At 34.3% G+C, this 19203-nt stretch overlaps 1 long non-coding RNA gene across 1 annotated transcript; it reads left to right on the forward strand.

The window, feature by feature from the left end:
* Positions 1-9624: 9624 nt before the first annotated feature.
* LOC129744789 (uncharacterized) lies at positions 9625-10648 on the forward strand. Its single transcript, XR_008737001.1, has 4 exons — positions 9625-9833; positions 9896-10042; positions 10105-10290; positions 10487-10648. It is a non-coding gene; the product is annotated as an uncharacterized LOC129744789 (long non-coding RNA).
* Positions 10649-19203: the final 8555 nt, after the last annotated feature.

Consider the following 19203-nt stretch of genomic DNA (forward strand, 5'->3'; position numbering starts at 1 on the left):
TGTTTTAATCCAGTTACCATATGATGGACTGGAATATGATTGTTTCGCATCACGAGTTTGTAAAAACATTGAAATTTCATCAATCCAAACATTTATTTGTTTTATCTCAGCTACATTTTTTTCTGAACTTATCATTTTCAGCTTTTTGCGGTTTGTGATTTTCATCAAACAGCTTTTTGTTTGAAATACCCGACGATTCGACTTTTGTTTTGTGATCTTTCTCAAGGAAATCGTCTCTTGCAACGGATCGGTGTCCAGTCTTTGCAGCTTATTTATACCCGATAAAATTTTTTATTTTTATCCAATTTCCAATGTTGATAGTTGAGAAAGACCACAAAAATAGTCGAAACGTCGGGTATTTCAAATGACAATTTTTCGAATAGAATCTCAGACCATAAAAAGCCGATAATTATAAGTTCAAAACATCTTCCTGGTAGAAAACATTAATCTGCACTTTGATTTTTTTCTAGTATTTTTTTACCCCTAAACGTATGCAGCACCCTTATGCTTTTGATGAGAACAGCTTTGTTGATAGCGAAATTTGAAATTTAGTCATTATCAATTTTTGTGTTTATGCGTTATGGTTTTAATGTCAACAAGTTCTTTCAAAGTAATTTGAGTTTTGCTGTGAAAAAATTACAATTTTCAAGTTTGCTGGGTGTTTTCCTAATTGTGATGAAGATTAATTAGAGCGATTTGAAAAATGTCAAATATCTGGCCATTTTATTAGTGTAGTTAAAAGAACGACTTTCTCTGGAAAAAATTGGAAAATTCATCCTGGTAGTATTTATAAAATCTTGATTATTGTTTGTTTTCCAAAGCGTTGACTTGAGGAATCTATTGTTGGCTTAAGAATCCTACCCATTACATGATGGTCTTTATGCTGGATCGTTTGAATCCGATCTTACGACCACTTGTTATCTATATTGGCTCAATTGATAACTAAGTTGTTTCCAGAAGACAAAGCCGTGTTAACCATAAAACCATTTATTTTTAGAAATGTACACTACGGTTGCCGAAAATTTTAAACTCCTATCAGTTTTTACTGCAATTAAGTTAAAACTTTAACTCTTATTATAGATCCAAAACGTAGAGAGCTCATATTGAGTCCAACATTGAAATACATTCATTGTGAATATTTAGTTATAACATTAAAAATTCAATGTGAACAATGACTTATGTATATAAGACTATCTTAAATAACAGCTCAAATTCCAATATATTGATCTAGCAATCGAATACAGAGTCAATATTGAAAATTCAGTTGTAAACATGGGTTTATTAATTCCCAATTTCGTACTGTGTGTTCAATATTAATCTTAAGCTGTCCACGTTTATTCAGTTTGTAAAGCCTGAGACGGTTTATGTCTTATGATCAACGTTTAATTTGGATTCAGTCAGAAACCTTGATTAGCATAGACGGTGTTCCGTCTTTTCACTTTCCCTTTTTGTTTTTCATACTCATGAGAACCTTGGGCAGATGCAAAATTTTTGGGTATTAAATGCATATCCAAATATGTTCTTCTAAATATTTAACGTCCCATTGACAACAGTAGTCGTTAATCAAAACATCGGGCTTTTATTAATGGCGAAAAAAATCCAGAAGAAATTTCAGAAAAAGATCCCCCTTGTTGTGCATTTTTTTTTGCCCAGACAACAAGTGCGAGAGGGGTTGTTTGTTTGATTACTTTCACACCCTTTGTGTTGTACGGTCACGTAACAAATGAGATAAGTGCATTCTGGAAGGGTCGAATGCCACGCTAGGGTGCCTTTAATGTGCTATATTTTCTGCTACATTTCGGTTCAGTATCCCAATTGAGAATTGCATATTAGAATATGTACTTACATGAGCGAGAATTCAATACTATGTTTAAGATAAATTCGTCCTTTACCTGAAAAATATAGAAAGACTCACATTAGTGATGTTCGAAAATTTGTTTTCAAACTAATTACGTACTAAATGAACATAACGAGATTTATCAAAATTATTGCTTATGTTTGTATAGTAAAAATAATATTTTTTTTAATTCAAAGCAATCGACAAACTCAACCACGGTATAGGAACAGTTCAGTTACCGGTATTTCGATAGTAACTTAGGTAACTTTTCTTTTCTTATACCTTGGTTAAATCAAAGGGAATCGGTCGATTTCTTTGATTCAGTGGAATAATTCAACCAAGTAGGCTCACAACACATACCAGAGTTTATTTTATTAAAATTATAATAACACACAGTTAATTTAACTGATTTTTTTTTTCAATTCTAACAAATCAGATTATAAATTTCGTTATATGATACTAACTCAATATTTCACTTGCTTAGAATCTCCTTTATAGTTTGAGCACCTCTAGCGGAAACAGTAGAAAACTTATGGTGATTTGAGTCCAAGCTAAAGACAAAACTCAAAATTTCCCCTTTTCTTTAGCAAGGGAGCAAGGGGAAACATAATATCAATGCGCCTGTGCTGTGATCTTCTCCCTCAAAACAAGTGCTGGGTGAAACACAGTGCTGGCAAATTCAGTCTAGACATAAACCATCAGAACGCTGGCAGTTGGAGTTCTCGGGTTCTCGAGAAAGTAGAGATGGGAACAAGGATCTGAAGGATTAGGCAATTTTGAAATAAGAAAAACATAAAGGAAACATTTTTGGATGTCACAAACCAGAAGGGAATATTCAAAATTCAACTTTTTTTTTCGAGACAACACTAGATCTTGACGTTTGACGCATTTTGAAGTCATTTGAATCAAAATAGAAATTTTCCGTTTTCCTTTGGTCTCGGTTTGATGGTTTTCGAGGGTCAAAAAACCGAAATGAAGTCCGGTTGAGCTGAAATTTAGTCAGTTTTTTGGGCCAATCTACAAATGTATATGATCGGTTTCAGAAATTCGATCATGAAATTTTTCCCATACATCTTTTGCTGCATTAGACCCCTGCAAGTTTTGTTTGGGAATTTTAAATTTATTTTTCACCTCTCATAACACTTTTTTTGTTGATTTGCCTATTTAAATAGCTATAAACATTTTGGATGTGATTCATTGAGTTTTAAATCAGCTCAACGAGTTTAATTATTGTATGGAAATTTGTATGGGAAAACAAAATTTAACATTCAGCGATTACCAGAGATGTACTGGATGTTCAGAAAAATTTAACTAGGATGATTAATATTCCTTGAATCTTACAGTACATGTACCCTAGAAAAGATATTAAATGTTATATAAAGAAAAATGTTTTTCGAAATGTAATATTTAATGTTTAATCGTCCATATCGGTGAAAAGTGATGTCCATTTTTTAGTAGGAACATCTTAAGATAATGCAATTTTTATAGATGGATAGAAAATTAGAAGAAATGAAAGATGGTGATCATTAAGTAAGTAAAGTAAAGATGGTGAAAATGAACGGGTAGAATTTATTAAGAAATATTATCATCATCATTACATATCAAATTTTTGTTCCTCACGTACATTAGTAGGCCAAGCGTTTTCCGGCCAACATGCGAAAAACTTGCAGTGCACACGAAGAAAAAGATGGTAGGGGAGAGGCGGGTTATATGCGCATATTAAGGAAAACACTCATTTTATCCCATATTCAGATAGATAGGAGCCTGAAAACTATATGCACATGAGCGGACATCTGTTTTCTATACGTAAGAGCAATTTTTCTGTTTAAATCTTTTACAGTTTTTGTGAAAATAATTTTATAATAAAAGAAGTCAAAATAGCCGATTTCCGAAACCGGCGGGCTAAATGCGCATATTTATGTTTTAAGCTATATTTCATTTTCCAATTTACAGATGAATAAGAAAGAAAAAACCATTAAAATTTTTGTTCACAGAATCTGTACGCACAATAATTAAAGTTCAATATATTATAACAAAACTGACAAAAATCTTGTTTGAATTTTTAAAAATTCTTTGACTTTACAACTAACTCAAGTACAACTCAAGTACAACTAACTCTATTGCATACTCGCATAGTCGCATCGTTCGTCATAGAGAGCAGATACAGAGGCCTAAGCCGACAAGCATCATAAGCATGATGTAGCTCAATACTACAGTGAACTGAGTCGATTTGGGGTCATTTTCAAATTTCTCAAACCCTGGGGTCTGAAAAGCTTCGTTTTGGTCCAAAACTCATCCATGATTTTTTGCAGAATTTTTAAGTAACGTTTACATGAATAAATTTGAACTTTTAGGTTTATATGGGAAAATTGAATATTTTGTACTGAAAAATCAACATAATTTTTGTTTCTTCTGTGGAACTGAGCCAGCTGACAGTTTTTGTACCAATTTATAAAATTCCGAAGGGAAACTTTCCGCTGAACAACTTTGTAGAAGACCGTAACTTGGTATCTCATTAGGCAAAAAAGTTATTAGCTGTTTAGAAGAGGTATGTCTTTACGCATCGAGAAACAATAAATTCAATTGACATCCCTGCTGGGTGCCTCGCGAGGTATTGCATAACTTCTTTTCATGCTATACTTCGCGAGACTCCAGGAGTGATGTCAATTGAATTTATCATTTATCAATGCGAAAAGACATACCTCTGTTAAACGGCTAATAACTTTTTTGCATAATAAGATACGAAGTTATGATATTCTACAAAGTTGTTCAGCGGAAAATTTCCTTTCGGAATTTTATAAACTGGCACAAAAACTGTCAGCTGGCTCGGTTCCACAGAAGAAACAAAAATGATGTTGATTTTTCAGTACAAAATATTCAATTTTCCCATACAAACATAAAAGTTCAAATTTACTCATGTAAACGTTACTTAAAAATTCTGCAAAAAATAATGGATGAGTTTTGGACTAAGACGAAGCTTTTTAGACCCCAGGAATTGAAAAATTCAAAAATGACTAAATCGACTCAGTCTAATACTACCCAAGCAACCAAAAGTCGCGTTTTTACTTAAAAATGGAACTCCGAAGTTCACATTTGGCTGAAAAAATGTTTTACGGGAACTTCAAAACGCATCATTAAGATATTTGAAGGTGTTTTAAAGAACCTATATGGGAAATCTAAGCGACATGTCAAAAATGTTTTTCAAGAAGGTCGATAACGTTCGCGTAACATTCTAAAGCGCACCATTAAGATACTTGAAGGTGTTTTAAAGAACCCATATGGGAATTCTTAGCGAAATGTCAAAAATGTCTGTCAATTTCTTGTCATGGTATTTGGTTTGTTTATATCTATACTGATATTTACAAACGGAATTCAAGATTTTTTCGAATTTTTCTTATAAATGTTAAGATATTCGAATAAATTTTTGATGAAGCGAATTTTTGTTATGATTCATATTGTGTACTGAAAGTCCTTTGAACGAAATAAGGTACCTTCTATTGACCAACCCACTCAATCATCTCAAATGACATTAAGTTTAAATACTAATCATTACAGTGTCAATTAACTATTGCTGGATTGGTCGAGAGGCTGGTGAGTTTCATTGCAACCTAGAGAGCAGTGGTTCAATTCTCTAAGCGTGTTTTTTCGGCGCGTAGAAGTTTCTTGACATTCTCTTAGAAGCTGAATAGCGTTCTCTACAGCCACCTAAACGAACTTGAAAGTAGCTATAAGAACTTAAATTTTGGGCTGATTAGCATTCTCTTCAGATACAGACGAGAGCTGATTAAGCTTCTATGGAACCTTTTTAAGGGAATTCTGATTGCTTGGGTACAGATACCCCTACTAAAAGGGCACACTTTAACGATAAAGCCGATGAATTAAGTAACAAAAATACATTACGGTGATTAATCTTCTCATAAATGTTATATTTAACTTAAGCATTTTGGATTGCTTATTTGAAGCTTTTAATTTAATGAAAAACAAAATTAAAAACAGATGCTTTACAAAGCCTATGAGTTAGATGATTTATGCAACCTTTTCAAAAATTTATCATGGAATTATTGAAAGCCCGAGCAAGAAAAGACTGCCATTTTTGAACACTCAATGGATTTAAATTTTTTATCTTGAAAAAGTTATAATTTTTTTCATAAATTACTTAGTTTCATTTCATGTTTGCAAAAACTTAAGCTCATGAATAGATAAAACCAATAATAAAAAACAAACTTCATTTCAAGTTCATTTGATATTAATGGTTGAATTTATATGTAAAAATTTCTTTCACTTACAAATTTCCATACAAAATTGAACCGCGTTGCGCTAATTCAGAAATCAACCAAATCATCTCCAATTTTAAATTGTTGCTTGGTGACCCAAAAAACATCGAAAAAACATAAGGGAGCAAACAGTCAATTTTAACAGCGTTCTAATGTAGATACATATATCTATTGAATAAGCATTGGCCCCGGAAACAGTTCAAAAGTCCAGTATCAGTATGAAGAATCAGAGTTCAGTTTCCAAATTCAGAATTATAATTCTGAATATTATACTGTGAGCTCTAACTATATGTTAATTCTGAACGATGACTGTCGGTTCTGCGGGTTCGAAAAAGAAACCGCAGAGCATCTTCTATGCAACTGCTGCGCCCTCCTAAATAGGAGAGAGCGAATACTTGGGGCAAAGTTAATAAGCGCACAAGACATATGGTTGCATATCAGCCCTAAGAAGGTTATATCATACATCTTTGATATCATACCCGATTGGGATAAAATGCTTAATCAGCAATCAACTGTCACTCCAATCAATAGTGCAGGTGAACCTGACAGCATATAGTAACGCGGGGTAAACACCACAATAGATCAACTACTGGTCGCAGTGGGCTCTCCCCTACAGGAAAAAAAAAAAAACTATATGTTAGAGATGCATTAAGAATTCAGAATCAAGAGTCAAGTTTAAGTTTATATAAAAAATGACTGTGGCTGTTTTCCGCTTACAAAACTTTAATTGTTCCCACATCATCCTTTTTCCATGATAACGTATCAAACTGGAAGAATGTTCGTTTCGAAAACTCCCTCCTGTTATAAAGTTGGAATCCCCCTACTAAAAGAAGGAAAGTTTTTATGAGCGGTGAAAAGATAAGAAATCTCTCGGGGCCAGCAACAACATCACATAATGAAATTCTCGCATTATTTCGAGATAAAAATCTTTAGAAACCTCACAAAATTGAACACAAACACTCACCAACAAAATTATGCCAAATTAAGTCATCACTCAGGGCCCAAGTTTCAGCATCATTCGTTGGATGCCGTAATCAAAATTTTGCCGGTCCATTTTTGTCACCCAAAACAAACCGATTTCCATAACAAAACATCAATTCCCAAACAATGCATTTTTAACACCCGCGAGAATTTCTCCTCCAGGGCCTTTCTATGTACTGATGTATGTTGTCAAATGTCGTTGTTATGCTTGTCGGAAGAAAGGTTGTTCCACGTGTAGAATCCTAGAGGGGAGGACAGGACGTGGGCACGTGTGCGTGATTTGAATTAATCGATCCTTATCGCACAGCTTAATTCGCCGAACCTTCTCACCTCACCAACTCATTCAACCGGTTCCATCTTCCAATTATTTGCTTGAGAAAAGGAAAAAAGGAGCTCCGAAACGCCCGCTGAATACGAAGCAAATGAATCCCAAGCCAGGCAGGAGGATTGACCGATTTCCGTGGAAGGATTTCTTCAACCACTTTTTCTTCGGGATTGGGGGAAGAAAAGGAAAAACACAACAGCGTTCAACCTTCTCGCAAAAGGAGTAGATTAAATTGTAATTAACCTATTTGTTTGCTGAAGCAAATTTGAACGGATCTTATCAGGCAGAGTTTATCTCACATTCAGTTGATGGAACAGAAAACTAACAAATTAAGGGCTCTTGCTACACACACATACACGAGGTCTGTTGGGACCGCTTAATAAATTCAGCAGCAAAAGCAAAATTTAACTAAAATTTTGAAAAATCTAAAATTCTAACATAGTCTTGGTACATCTTCTACAGGTATAAAAGAAACATTATACGGAAAATATTAACAGGGTAAAATTTACCAAGATGACTAGGTGAACGCTCGTAACTTTTACCTTTTCGAGGTGAAACTCACCTCACAATGAAGTAAAGTTTACCTGATACGAGCTGGAAAAAAGGTTCAAATCACCGAAAAAAAAATTATTCCAAAATAGGTGAATATTACCTCGTAGCGAGGTGAAGTTGGCCTGGATTGAGCTAAACGAAACGGTACAATTCATCTCGAAAAAAAAGTAACTATTCGCCGAATCCGTTTATTAAGATTAAGCTGTTTTATCATTCAGGAACAAGTTTTTCTTAGTGTCCAATATGTCAAAATCGGAACAGAATGATAAGTGTTTTCTTGGATATCATTTAGTTGTGCTGATTCTCGTCAGAATACATTGTTTTTGTGTCAGGTCGGCCCACAGCTTTCAGAGCATATTTCCCTTATCAAATTTTACAAAAAATCAAATTTTCGCACGTAAATTTAGTCATTCGCGCTGTTGTAACTCATCTGGATTCCAACCGATTTCTGTAAAATTTAGTGTTTCAGAATCTTCTTACGGTTTTCAAAAAAGGTCAATATTTTGTTTTGTTCAAAAATTTCAAAATTTTCTCCTAAATTTATTTTTTTTTGTGACGTAATTGGCAACGGTTTTTGTTCGCTTTTTAAAACAGCCCCATTGGATGTTAACAAATTTCGTTTCTGTACACAATAAAGCAGTATTTGTTGGCTTCAACACGTATGCATTTTCTGAAAAAAAAAAAACACAGTCAATTTAATTTAATCAATTATTTTGTGGAAGTTGTCAACATTTCCCTTGTTCCAAACAGAAAATTGATTTTCAAAATTATATAAAACATCTGAATTTTTATTTCTCTTTTTTCCGTTGGTTTTGTGCATTTAGAATTATCAAAATTATTGACAAGTTTGAGATTTTTTGAAACACGAACGGATAAAAATCACTTGTGAGCAGTACAAGTGCGTAGAATGTGTCAAAAGCCTTAAATATCATTATTTTTTCGAAAAAAAATAAACATCGTTTAATAGCTTTCATAAATTATTTGATAACAAATAATACTTTTATTCATCGAGTCGTACTCATTTCATATGAAGCTATCATTTTTGTTTACCCAACGGCTTACTTATACTAATGTACTGTTAAAAAACCCAATTCGACATTTATGATATCAACGTTACAATATTCAAGTCAGTGTTTTTTTCAATTACTGCAAAGATAGTAGATACACAGAAAAAAATAATGACTATTACGTGTCATTGAAAATGATTTCCTTTAAAATAATAGAGCCTGTAAATTGAAAAACACATAATTTTCCATTGTTTTTTCAAAAAGTAAATGAAAATCATTGAATATTACAGCAAATGTCCAAGTAGCAAAAAGGAGCATGACGTTTGCCAAAATTTTACAGGTCGAAAAAAATTACGTGTCATGTAATTGGAGACACTTATTTTTTTTTCGACCTGTAGAACTACAGTAGATGTCCTGCTCCTTTTTGTTACAGAACATTTGTTGTAAATTTAAATGATTTCCTGTTTAATTTGAAACCAAGAAATTGAAAATTACCTACGTGTTTTTTTTCATTATTTATCATCTTTTTAATTACGAGCGCATAACAAAAAAAGTGCACCGGGCATCCCTGTTAGGTATCTGAACGTAAGACGTCAAAAGAAGTTTTTTGTTTTGTTTTGTTTCGGGTTTTTGTTTGTGCCGAGCCCGGAGCAACTGTGGAAGTTGTTGCGCTGAAAAAATCCGGTGAACAATGTAGTCCTCGCTCGGACCCGATCGGCCAAAGTTAACTGCGCAGCGCTAACAAAATTTTCCTGCAGTGTGATACCGTTGAGGCAGTCAAAACAAACCTGCCATTTTTGTGTTCCAGGCTGCCAAAGAACAACATCTTGCGGAACCAGGACCATGGAATTAAAAAGGTAGGTTTGCCGAATGATGTTTTTGATGTCACTTTTTGAAACTTTTTTGGTTTTAATTCTAGCAAACTAGTCGATTCCGCTAAGGTAATGGTTCGTCCTTCTACAAGTTCTACACACGGCAAGTTCCGGCTGCATCCTGCTTACCGCTATCGGGGGATCGATAATCATCACAACCTAGCCGGACTTGCCCAACGGATATCGTTTCCAAGGTGCACAGTTTTTTTTTTAATTTAAGTACCGAGTGAGATGCTCAAAATTCTATATGTTTTAGAGCTTGGAGGAAAACATGATTCTTGGCTATTTCTGCCACCGGTTACGGTATTCGGAGAGGTTCGCAAAAGATGACCAGGACTCTGTCTGACAGCCAACCTTCCGAGAAAATGGCCTCGGCATTTCGCAACTTTGGCTCGCGAAAAATGCTGTGCCGGTTGTGCATTGCCTTCGTAATAGATTACTGGTAAGTTCATTGAAATTTATTTTTTGGAAAGGTTAATGAGTTTTATTGTATTAGTTTGATCTACCTCTGATTGACTAAATAGTTTTTAACCATTTACAAACATCATTTTGAGGTTCTGAGTTGCAATATTGTGAATTTCCCACTGATTTACGAATATAATTTTGAGGCTTCACTGATTATTTTTCCAACATTTCAGGCATGATTGTTCCCCGCGACGAGGGATTTTGTTTGGCTGAACGTTCCTAACAGAAGATTGCTCCGAAGGACTTGTCTGTGGTGGACACTTTTGTGACAACGTTTACGAAGGGATTCAGCGGTCATGCATGAATCATACCAGGTCTAGCTTGATTCATAATTGATTAATACAAAAAATTGTTTCCTAGTGCATCGAGTTTTTGGTACTTAATAAATTATGTATATTCGACAATATATTTTGTAATTCAGCAATGAAATTTTCCTCTTTTATTTTTTTTTAAATATGTCTTTATTAGTCATTACATTTAAGTTACATTATTAAAGTTAAATTAAAGTGTTCAGATCAATTATGATCAGTTCAACTCTTTGATACAGTTAATTTTAAACATTGTTTATTTGATTTAAATTTGCTTAAGCAATAAATAATTTGATTTATAGGAGAATATCCTGTTGAGCAAAAAAAAAATGTATAAACTTAATCCTAAATCCTAAAAACTAACTTAACCTTCCAAAGCCGTTCGCAAAATTTACGTACAAATCTATTTTAGATAAATTTGACCTGTAGTTTACGTACGTTCTCCTGGCCGCAAATATTGACCGATTTCGATGAATTTTAATTCATTGTTTAGATAATTTAGTCTAGTTTCTCAATATTGAAAAAGTAAGTCGAAATATTTTACGAGATCACCAGTAGCTGATTCCGAATAAAAAAAGTCCCGAAAAAGAGCATTTTTTAGAATGCTTATAACTTGTGACAGATTCCAAATATTGCGCTGATTTTATAATATTTGGAATTGTCAAGAATAAATCTATCCATGGATGTATAAATTTCTGGTGGTCCAAAGGAAGTTTTGGCCGCTATCCCGGAACTTCCGGTAGAAAAAAATCTCACTTCAAAAAAGTCACCCAATTTTGGCTTTGCATTGCTGTATCTCGCTTACCAATGGACCGATTCTCTAAGTTCAAATTTTAGTTTTTTTTCGTTAACTTCATTATTATTTTCGTAGAACATAGTTGGTTCCTCAAAAATCTCAGTTGTTCAGTATATTGTAATGTAACTCACATCTTTTTTGTCATTTTTCAAACTCCCCCTCATGTCGGTGGGTTTACGGGATTTTGATTGCGTGATTTCTCTAAAATTTGAACTCAAATTGGTCACTTTTTATATACCTAAAGATTCATTAGAATCTCCTCTTTCGATGGACATACATTTTATGTAGTGTTTTGAAAATTTGTAGCAACGTTTTTCGAATTTACTGAAAGCTGCCAGATTTCAACCAGTTTGGCCCACATTTTCAGCAGGTTGGTGTACAAATCTCGCACCCCTCACGTAGCCGCGGGAGAAACAAATCCTTTAGCTCTCTTTTTGTCGCTCACCAAATCTACCACCCAACCAGCGATGCCACACATACCGATTTTCCGGTATTTATACCGATTTTTGAGCAAAATTTTGACCAAGAATCGGTATATACCGATTACCGATTTTTGGCAAAACATACCGATATCATACCGATTTTTTAGATTTTAACTCAAAATTCATTCCACTTTAACATTTCCACTTCATTCAAGCTATCCTCGTAAAGGTCCCGTAGAAAGAAGACAAAGTTCGGTAGCTGGCATGGCGTAACTTTGATTTGTACAACTTTTAAAGTATTCTGCAAAGATCTCCACGGCTCACTCTCATAATTCGTTCAGTTGTTCGCGCTGTTTTGTTCCTTTGTTCTGTCAAATGATGCACTATTATGGTACTCAACCTTAAAGCCAATGGACTAAGCTCAAGGCTGATTTTTGACCTTCTGCGACTGCCAGTAGGTTCCTTAAGGTCAATCTCAATTGTCTCGTGAGATGCTAACTTTTCAAGGAAATACATACCCCGTTTGAGTATAATCATAATCCTTGTTCAACTCGTCGCCAGATGGGGTATGTCGAGATGTGAAGTGCGTCAGATATATGGTATGTAATGTCATGTAATGTAATGTAATTTTTGTGATCGGAGACCATCTAGACCACAGAAACAGCTTCAGAATTAAACACTTTTCGTTGCTGCTGGTGACGGTGGTATTTTGCCGGGCTAGTTTCGTTGACGGGATCAGCTCCAGCCACTGTTGATGTTAATTTGCCTGCCATGCGGAAATCACCACACAATATATAAAGAATCACTTGAATGCTGGCACAACTCAAGAATCCTTCGATCGCGACATTTTAAATATTTCATCTGTTCGCCGACGAATAAATTTCCTTAAGAGAGAAAAAAAAAACAAATTTTTGTTGGAATGCGTACGCAAAGAACTGTCATTCTAACACAGCTTGCTGCCAAGAAATTTCGAAGTTCATCTGGCAACACCAACATCGAACGTATCGCGTTCGAACGAATACAAGAATAGCTTTTTCGAATTCGATCGAAAGTATCCGTTCGAACGAACGACAGATACGCCGTAAACAAGAATAAGGGTGATAGTTCGTTCGAACGAAACTTTGCATTCCCGTTTTCGTTCGAACGTTTTTCCTCTATGGGCCGACAAACGCGAGTCTGTTGCTGCGAACCATGAACGTTTTAAAGCACTTAGCGAATTCGGACACCGATATTGGGATTCAGAAAGAAATTAAAAAACAGTATTGCTGTGCCACGAAATTGTGTTCTTCAAAATAATGAAATTGAATGGTTGAAAAAAAAAATTATTCTTAGTTTTACAATCAAACAATTACCATGAGTCTGATGTTGCGAATCTCGGACGTTCATAGAAAAAGTCAGTGAAGTTGGACGGCCAAAGAAAGATAAGGTGTTCAAAATAATAAAAAGTTTTTTGTGTTTTACCATAATAGTGAAATCTAATTTTCAAGATTTTTATTTGGAAGTTCTTGTCTATAAAATCTTCACTCTTTCTCACGACGGGTGGGATTTTTAGGATCGGCAGCGACTATCACCATCACCACTGGCTGGCAAGCAAAACAGGCCTACAGGATTTCGACTGCCGTTAGTTGCTGCTGCTGCTGATGATAACGATTCGTTGCCGGAACCAGCTCCATCAGCTGCACTTTTCTGACACCCTCCTGATGAATGCAGATTTTCGACTCGTTCCTTTCTTCGTGTTGTCCATAACGACCGATTATTGGCTGTTTTCCGACCAGTTTAATAAAATTTCACATTACAACAAGAAGCAAAACAGGTTGTTTACTATAAATTTGGCTGACGAGAAACGTCATTTTGGCATATCCGGGTGCTTTGATTTTTCGAACATGATCTGGTAACACCAACATCGAACGTATCGCGTTCGAACGAAAACAAGAATAGCTTTTTCGAATTCGATCGAAAGTATCCGTTCGAACGAAAGTCAGATACGCCGTAAACGAGAATAAGGCTGATAATCTTCAATCCTTATTCATCTTGTTAGCCAAATAAATTATATCATAAGTATCTAAACTGCAGAGATCGCAGAATTAAAGACCACGCTAGGCAAAAAGGGCTTCAGTTATAGTAAAACTATATGTTGTTTAATCTTTTTTGGAAGAACACCTACTTTAGAGCACATTTCTCACTTATTTTCGCATAAAATTCATGGATTTTCATAAGACTAATGCGGGATTTTTCATAAAATAAATTATTTTTTTTATTGGCTATAAAAAAATTGAAGCAACAACTTTCCCAACCTCCTGCAATCATTTTTTTTATCTAATCTCTAGAACTCATATCTAATACTAAAAGCCATTAGATTTGTAAGTGCTTACTAAATTAAAATTTCCTTTAGGTTGACGGTTCTATTATTGCCATATCGAATTTATCAAATTTACATCCCACTTTAGCCAAACATCAAAGTCTCAAGTTTTTACTTAATTAATATGCCTAACCAACGTGTAACCTGAAGGTGCTCGCCATGCCCCTATTTTTCTTATCAAACGGTAACTTTTAAAATAAATTTCCATTCAGTTATGAGTAATGGAAAGAAACACTTATTTAGGATTTTCTGCTGAATTTTCATTTGTGATTTTTGCTTTCGTCAGCAAAAGCAGATAGTTTTAAAATTAAAAAAAAATCATAAAACAAAAGTCACAGTCATAACAAACATAAAGTTCTGTTAATATTTCAAAACCGTCATTTTGTGTAAACTAGTGTAACCTAGAACCAAGTTACGGAAAAAATGCAATAATATATGCTAAAATACATTAAGTCAGCTAGTTTTGAACTAAAAATGAACATTCATAAGAGTTCTTAGACTTGCTGTTTATTGCAAGCTTCTATTTAAAGAAAAATACGTTAAGAAGTTGAACATATAAGCATTTTTGAATATCCACCTCAAATACCGATTTTCATACCGATTTTTAGAATTCACATACCGATGAAAGATTTTTTTGGGTTTCAAAATACCGATAGAAATGTGGCATCACTGCACCCAACCCAGCAGCAGGAGGAACTGCCGTCTCGCCGCTTGATTTGTTGGATAAATGTGCTGATGCTGAAAACGAAATGAATGTTTTATTGTTGTAGGAATTGCTTGAATCTTTTTTGATATTTTATATTAAAAATATTTTAATGGATGGGCAACATTTCAAAAGTTCACGTCCATGATTCAGATTCAGATTGCAGATTGCAGATTTCAGATTTCAGATTTCAGATTTTAGATTTCAGATTTCAGATTTTAGATCCAGATTTCAGATTCAGATTTCAGATTCAGATTCAGATTTCAGATTTCAGATTCAGATTTCAGATTCAGATTTCAGATTCAGATTTCAGATTCAGATTTCAGATTCAGATTTCAGATTCAGATTTCAGATTCAGATTTCAGATTCAGATTTCAGATTCAGATTTCAGATTCAGATTTCAGATTCAGATTTCAGATTCAGATTTCAGATTCAGATTTCAGATTCAGATTTCAGATTCAGATTTCAGATTCAGATTTCAGATTCAGATTTCAGATTTAGATTTCAGATTCAGATTTCAGATTCAGATTTCAGATTCAGATTTCAGATTCAGATTTCAGATTCAGATTTCAGATTCAGATTTCAGATTCAGATTTCAGATTCAGATTTCAGATTCAGATTTCAGATTCAGATTTCAGATTCAGATTTCAGATTCAGATTTCAGATTCAGATTTCAGATTCAGATTTCAGATTCAGATTTCAGATTCAGATTTCAGATTCAGATTTCAGATTCAGATTTCAGATTCAGATTTCAGATTCAGATTTCAGATTTCAGATTCAGATTTCAGATTCAGATTTCAGATTCAGATTTCAGATTCAGATTTCAGATTCAGATTTCAGATTCAGATTTCAGATTCAGATTTCAGATTCAGATTTCAGATTCAGATTTCAGATTCAGATTTCAGATTCAGATTTCAGATTCAGATTTCAGATTCAGATTTCAGATTCAGATTTCAGATTCAGATTTCAGATTCAGATTTCAGATTCAGATTTCAGATTCAGATTTCAGATTCAGATTTCAGATTCAGATTTCAGATTCAGATTTCAGATTCAGATTTCACATTCCGACTTCTGATTAAAGTTTCTGAATAAAATTTCACAATATTTGTTATTTAAATCATAGATTTTGTTTCTCTTGCAGTAGACACTGCTTGAAATAAAAGAAAAGAACCATGATAACATTCAAAACAAATGTAGGTCACTGAAGAATTCTAATGATAAAATATCAAAAAAGATTAAAGAAGTTTATTTCAATTTGGAGAAATAATCTTTCTCTTTTTTAAAATCAAAACATTTACTACGCCAAGAAGTATCAGCATGAGCACAATCAATCAACAAACCACGCGACTTGCGAGTTGGGCAAATTTGCCCTAGCCATCAAAACCCAAAGAAAAAAAAACACACGGCGAGACGGCAGTTCCTCCTGCTGCTGGGTTGGGTGGTAGATTTGGTGAGCGACAAAAAGAGAGCTAAAGGATTTGTTTCTCCCGCGGCTACGTGAGGGGTGCGAGATTTGTACACCAACCTGCTGAAAATGTGGGCCAAACTGGTTGAAATCTGGCAGCTTTCAGTAAATTCGAAAAACGTTGCTACAAATTTTCAAAACACTACATAAAATGTACGTCCATCGAAAGAGGAGATTCTAATGAATCTTTAGGTATATAAAAAGTGACCAATTTGAGTTCAAATTTTAGAGAAATCACGCAATCAAAATCCCGTAAACCCACCGACATGAGGGGGAGTTTGAAAAATGACAAAAAAGATGTGAGTTACATTACAATATACTGAACAACTGAGATTTTTGAGGAACCAACTATGTTCTACGAAAATAATAATGAAGTTAACGAAAAAAAACTAAAATTTGAACTTAGAGAATCGGTCCATTGGTAAGCGAGATACAGCAATGCAAAGCCAAAATTGGGTGACTTTTTTGAAGTGAGATTTTTTTCTACCGGAAGTTCCGGGATAGCGGCCAAAACTTCCTTTGGACCACCAGAAATTTATACATCCATGGATAGATTTATTCTTGACAATTCCAAATATTATAAAATCAGCGCAATATTTGGAAACTGTCACAAGTTATAAGCATTCTAAAAAGAGCTTTTTTTCGGGCCTTTTTTCATTCGGAATCAGCTACTGGTGATCTCGTAGAATATTTCGGCTTACTTTTTCAATATTGAAAAACTAGACTAAATTATCTATACAATGAATTAAAATTCATCGAAATCGGTCAATATTTGCGGCCAAGGGAACTTACGCAAACTCTCGGGTCATATAGACCCGAACAGCCTAATTACGGATTTTTTTGAGCGAACACTTCCGGTGGCCACAGGAAGTTGCCTGGTACTACAGATTGTGTATTTCGTGATTCCCCAGGGAAGTTTTTAAAATCAATTTTTTGCGATTTTTTCTCGAAGAGTTATGATGATTTGAATGTGCACTTCGGGTCATATTGACCCGAACGACTTTGGAAGGTTAATTGTAAAGAGAACGAATCTCTGCGATGGAAGACTGCATCGATTTGCCTCTGAAGTTGGAGATGATGTTGTTGGCCATCTCTCCGATCGATTCTATGCCTGCAATCCGATGAAGATCTTCGGTGCTGTGCCAAGGTGGAAGCCGCAAAATCATTTTCAGAACCTTGTTCTGAATCCTCTGGATGGCTTTCTTCCTCGTCGCACAGCATCTAGACCAAATCGGAACTGCATACATTATCGCTGGTCGAAAGACCTGTTTGTAGATTAACATCTTATTTCGCAGACACAACCTGGATTTCCTGTTGATGAGAGAATAAAGAGATTTAGTGTATTTATTACATTTAGATTGAATATCTTCAATGTGATTTTTAAAAGTAAGATTCCGATCAAGTGTAAGTCCCAAGTACTTCACGTGATCAGACCATTCTAATGAAACCCCATTAAAAGTTATGGAATGATTTTCATTAGGTTTTAAAAAATTTGCTCTTGGCTTATGGGGAAATAAAATAAGTTGAGTTTTGGAAGCGTTAGGAGAAATTTTCCACATTTTCAAGTAATTCAAAAAGGAATTTAAATTTTGTTGCAATCTACTGCGTACCACCCGTAAATTTCGACCTTTGGCTGAAAGCAAAGTATCATCAGCAAATAATCTTCTACCTTTTCCTTCTGGTACATCAGGAAGATCAGAAGTAAAAATATTGTATAAGATTGGCCCAAGTATACTACCCTGAGGGACACCAGCTCTAATGGGTGTCCTTTCAGAGCATGAATTTTGATAGCTTACTTGTAAGGTTCGGCTAGTCAAATAATTTTGAATAATTTTGGTGAGATATACAGGAAAATCAAATCGAGCTAATTTAGCTATTAAACCTTTGTGCCAAACACTGTCAAAAGCTTTTTCAATATCAAGAAGAGCAACACCAGTTGAATAACCTTCAGATTTGCTAGCGTTAATCATATTAGTTACACTCAAAAGTTGATGTGTAGTAGAATGTCCATGACGAAAACCAAATTGTTCATCAGGGAAAACAGAGCTCTGATTAATGTGAATCATCATTCTATTCAAAATAACTCTCTCAAATAGTTTACTTAAAGAAGGAAGCAAACTAATTGGTCGATAACTTGAAGGCTCTGAAGCACTTTTTCCAGGTTTCAAAATTGGAGTTACTTTGGCATTTTTCCATTTATTGGGAAAATAAGCCAAGTGAAAACATTTGTTGAAGATTTTAACTAAAAAATTTAAAGTGCTTTCAGGCAACTTTTTAATAAGAATATAAAAAATCCCATCTTCCCCCGGAGCTTTCATATTTTTAAATTTTTTGAAAATCAATTTAAGTTCATCAATATTTGTCTCACAAGAACTTTCAAACACATTTTGCTTTGAAAGAATATCATCAAATTCTAGGGAAATTTGAGCGTCAATAGGACTAACAACGTTTAAATTAAAATCATGAGCAGACTCAAATTGTTGGGCTAATTTTTGAGCTTTTTCTGAATTGGTTAAAAGAAGTTTATCCCCATCTTTCAAAGTAGGAATTGGCTTCTGGGGCTTTTTCAGAATTTTTGTTAATTTCCAAAATGGCTTTGAGTAGGGTTTTATGTCCTCTACTGCTTTAGCAAAATTTTCATTACGAATGAAATTTAAACGACGTTTGATCTCTTTTTGAAGGTCGCAATAAATAAATTTTAAATAAGGATCCCTAGTACGTTGATATTGGCGTCGACGAATGTTTTTCAGTCGTATCAAAAACTGAAGATCATCACCAATTAAAGGTTGGTTAAATTTATGTTTAACTTTAGGTATTGAAGCGGCTTTAGCATTGAC

Source organism: Uranotaenia lowii, chromosome 2, assembly GCF_029784155.1.
Source record: "Uranotaenia lowii strain MFRU-FL chromosome 2, ASM2978415v1, whole genome shotgun sequence".
Taxonomy (NCBI): domain Eukaryota; kingdom Metazoa; phylum Arthropoda; class Insecta; order Diptera; family Culicidae; genus Uranotaenia; species Uranotaenia lowii.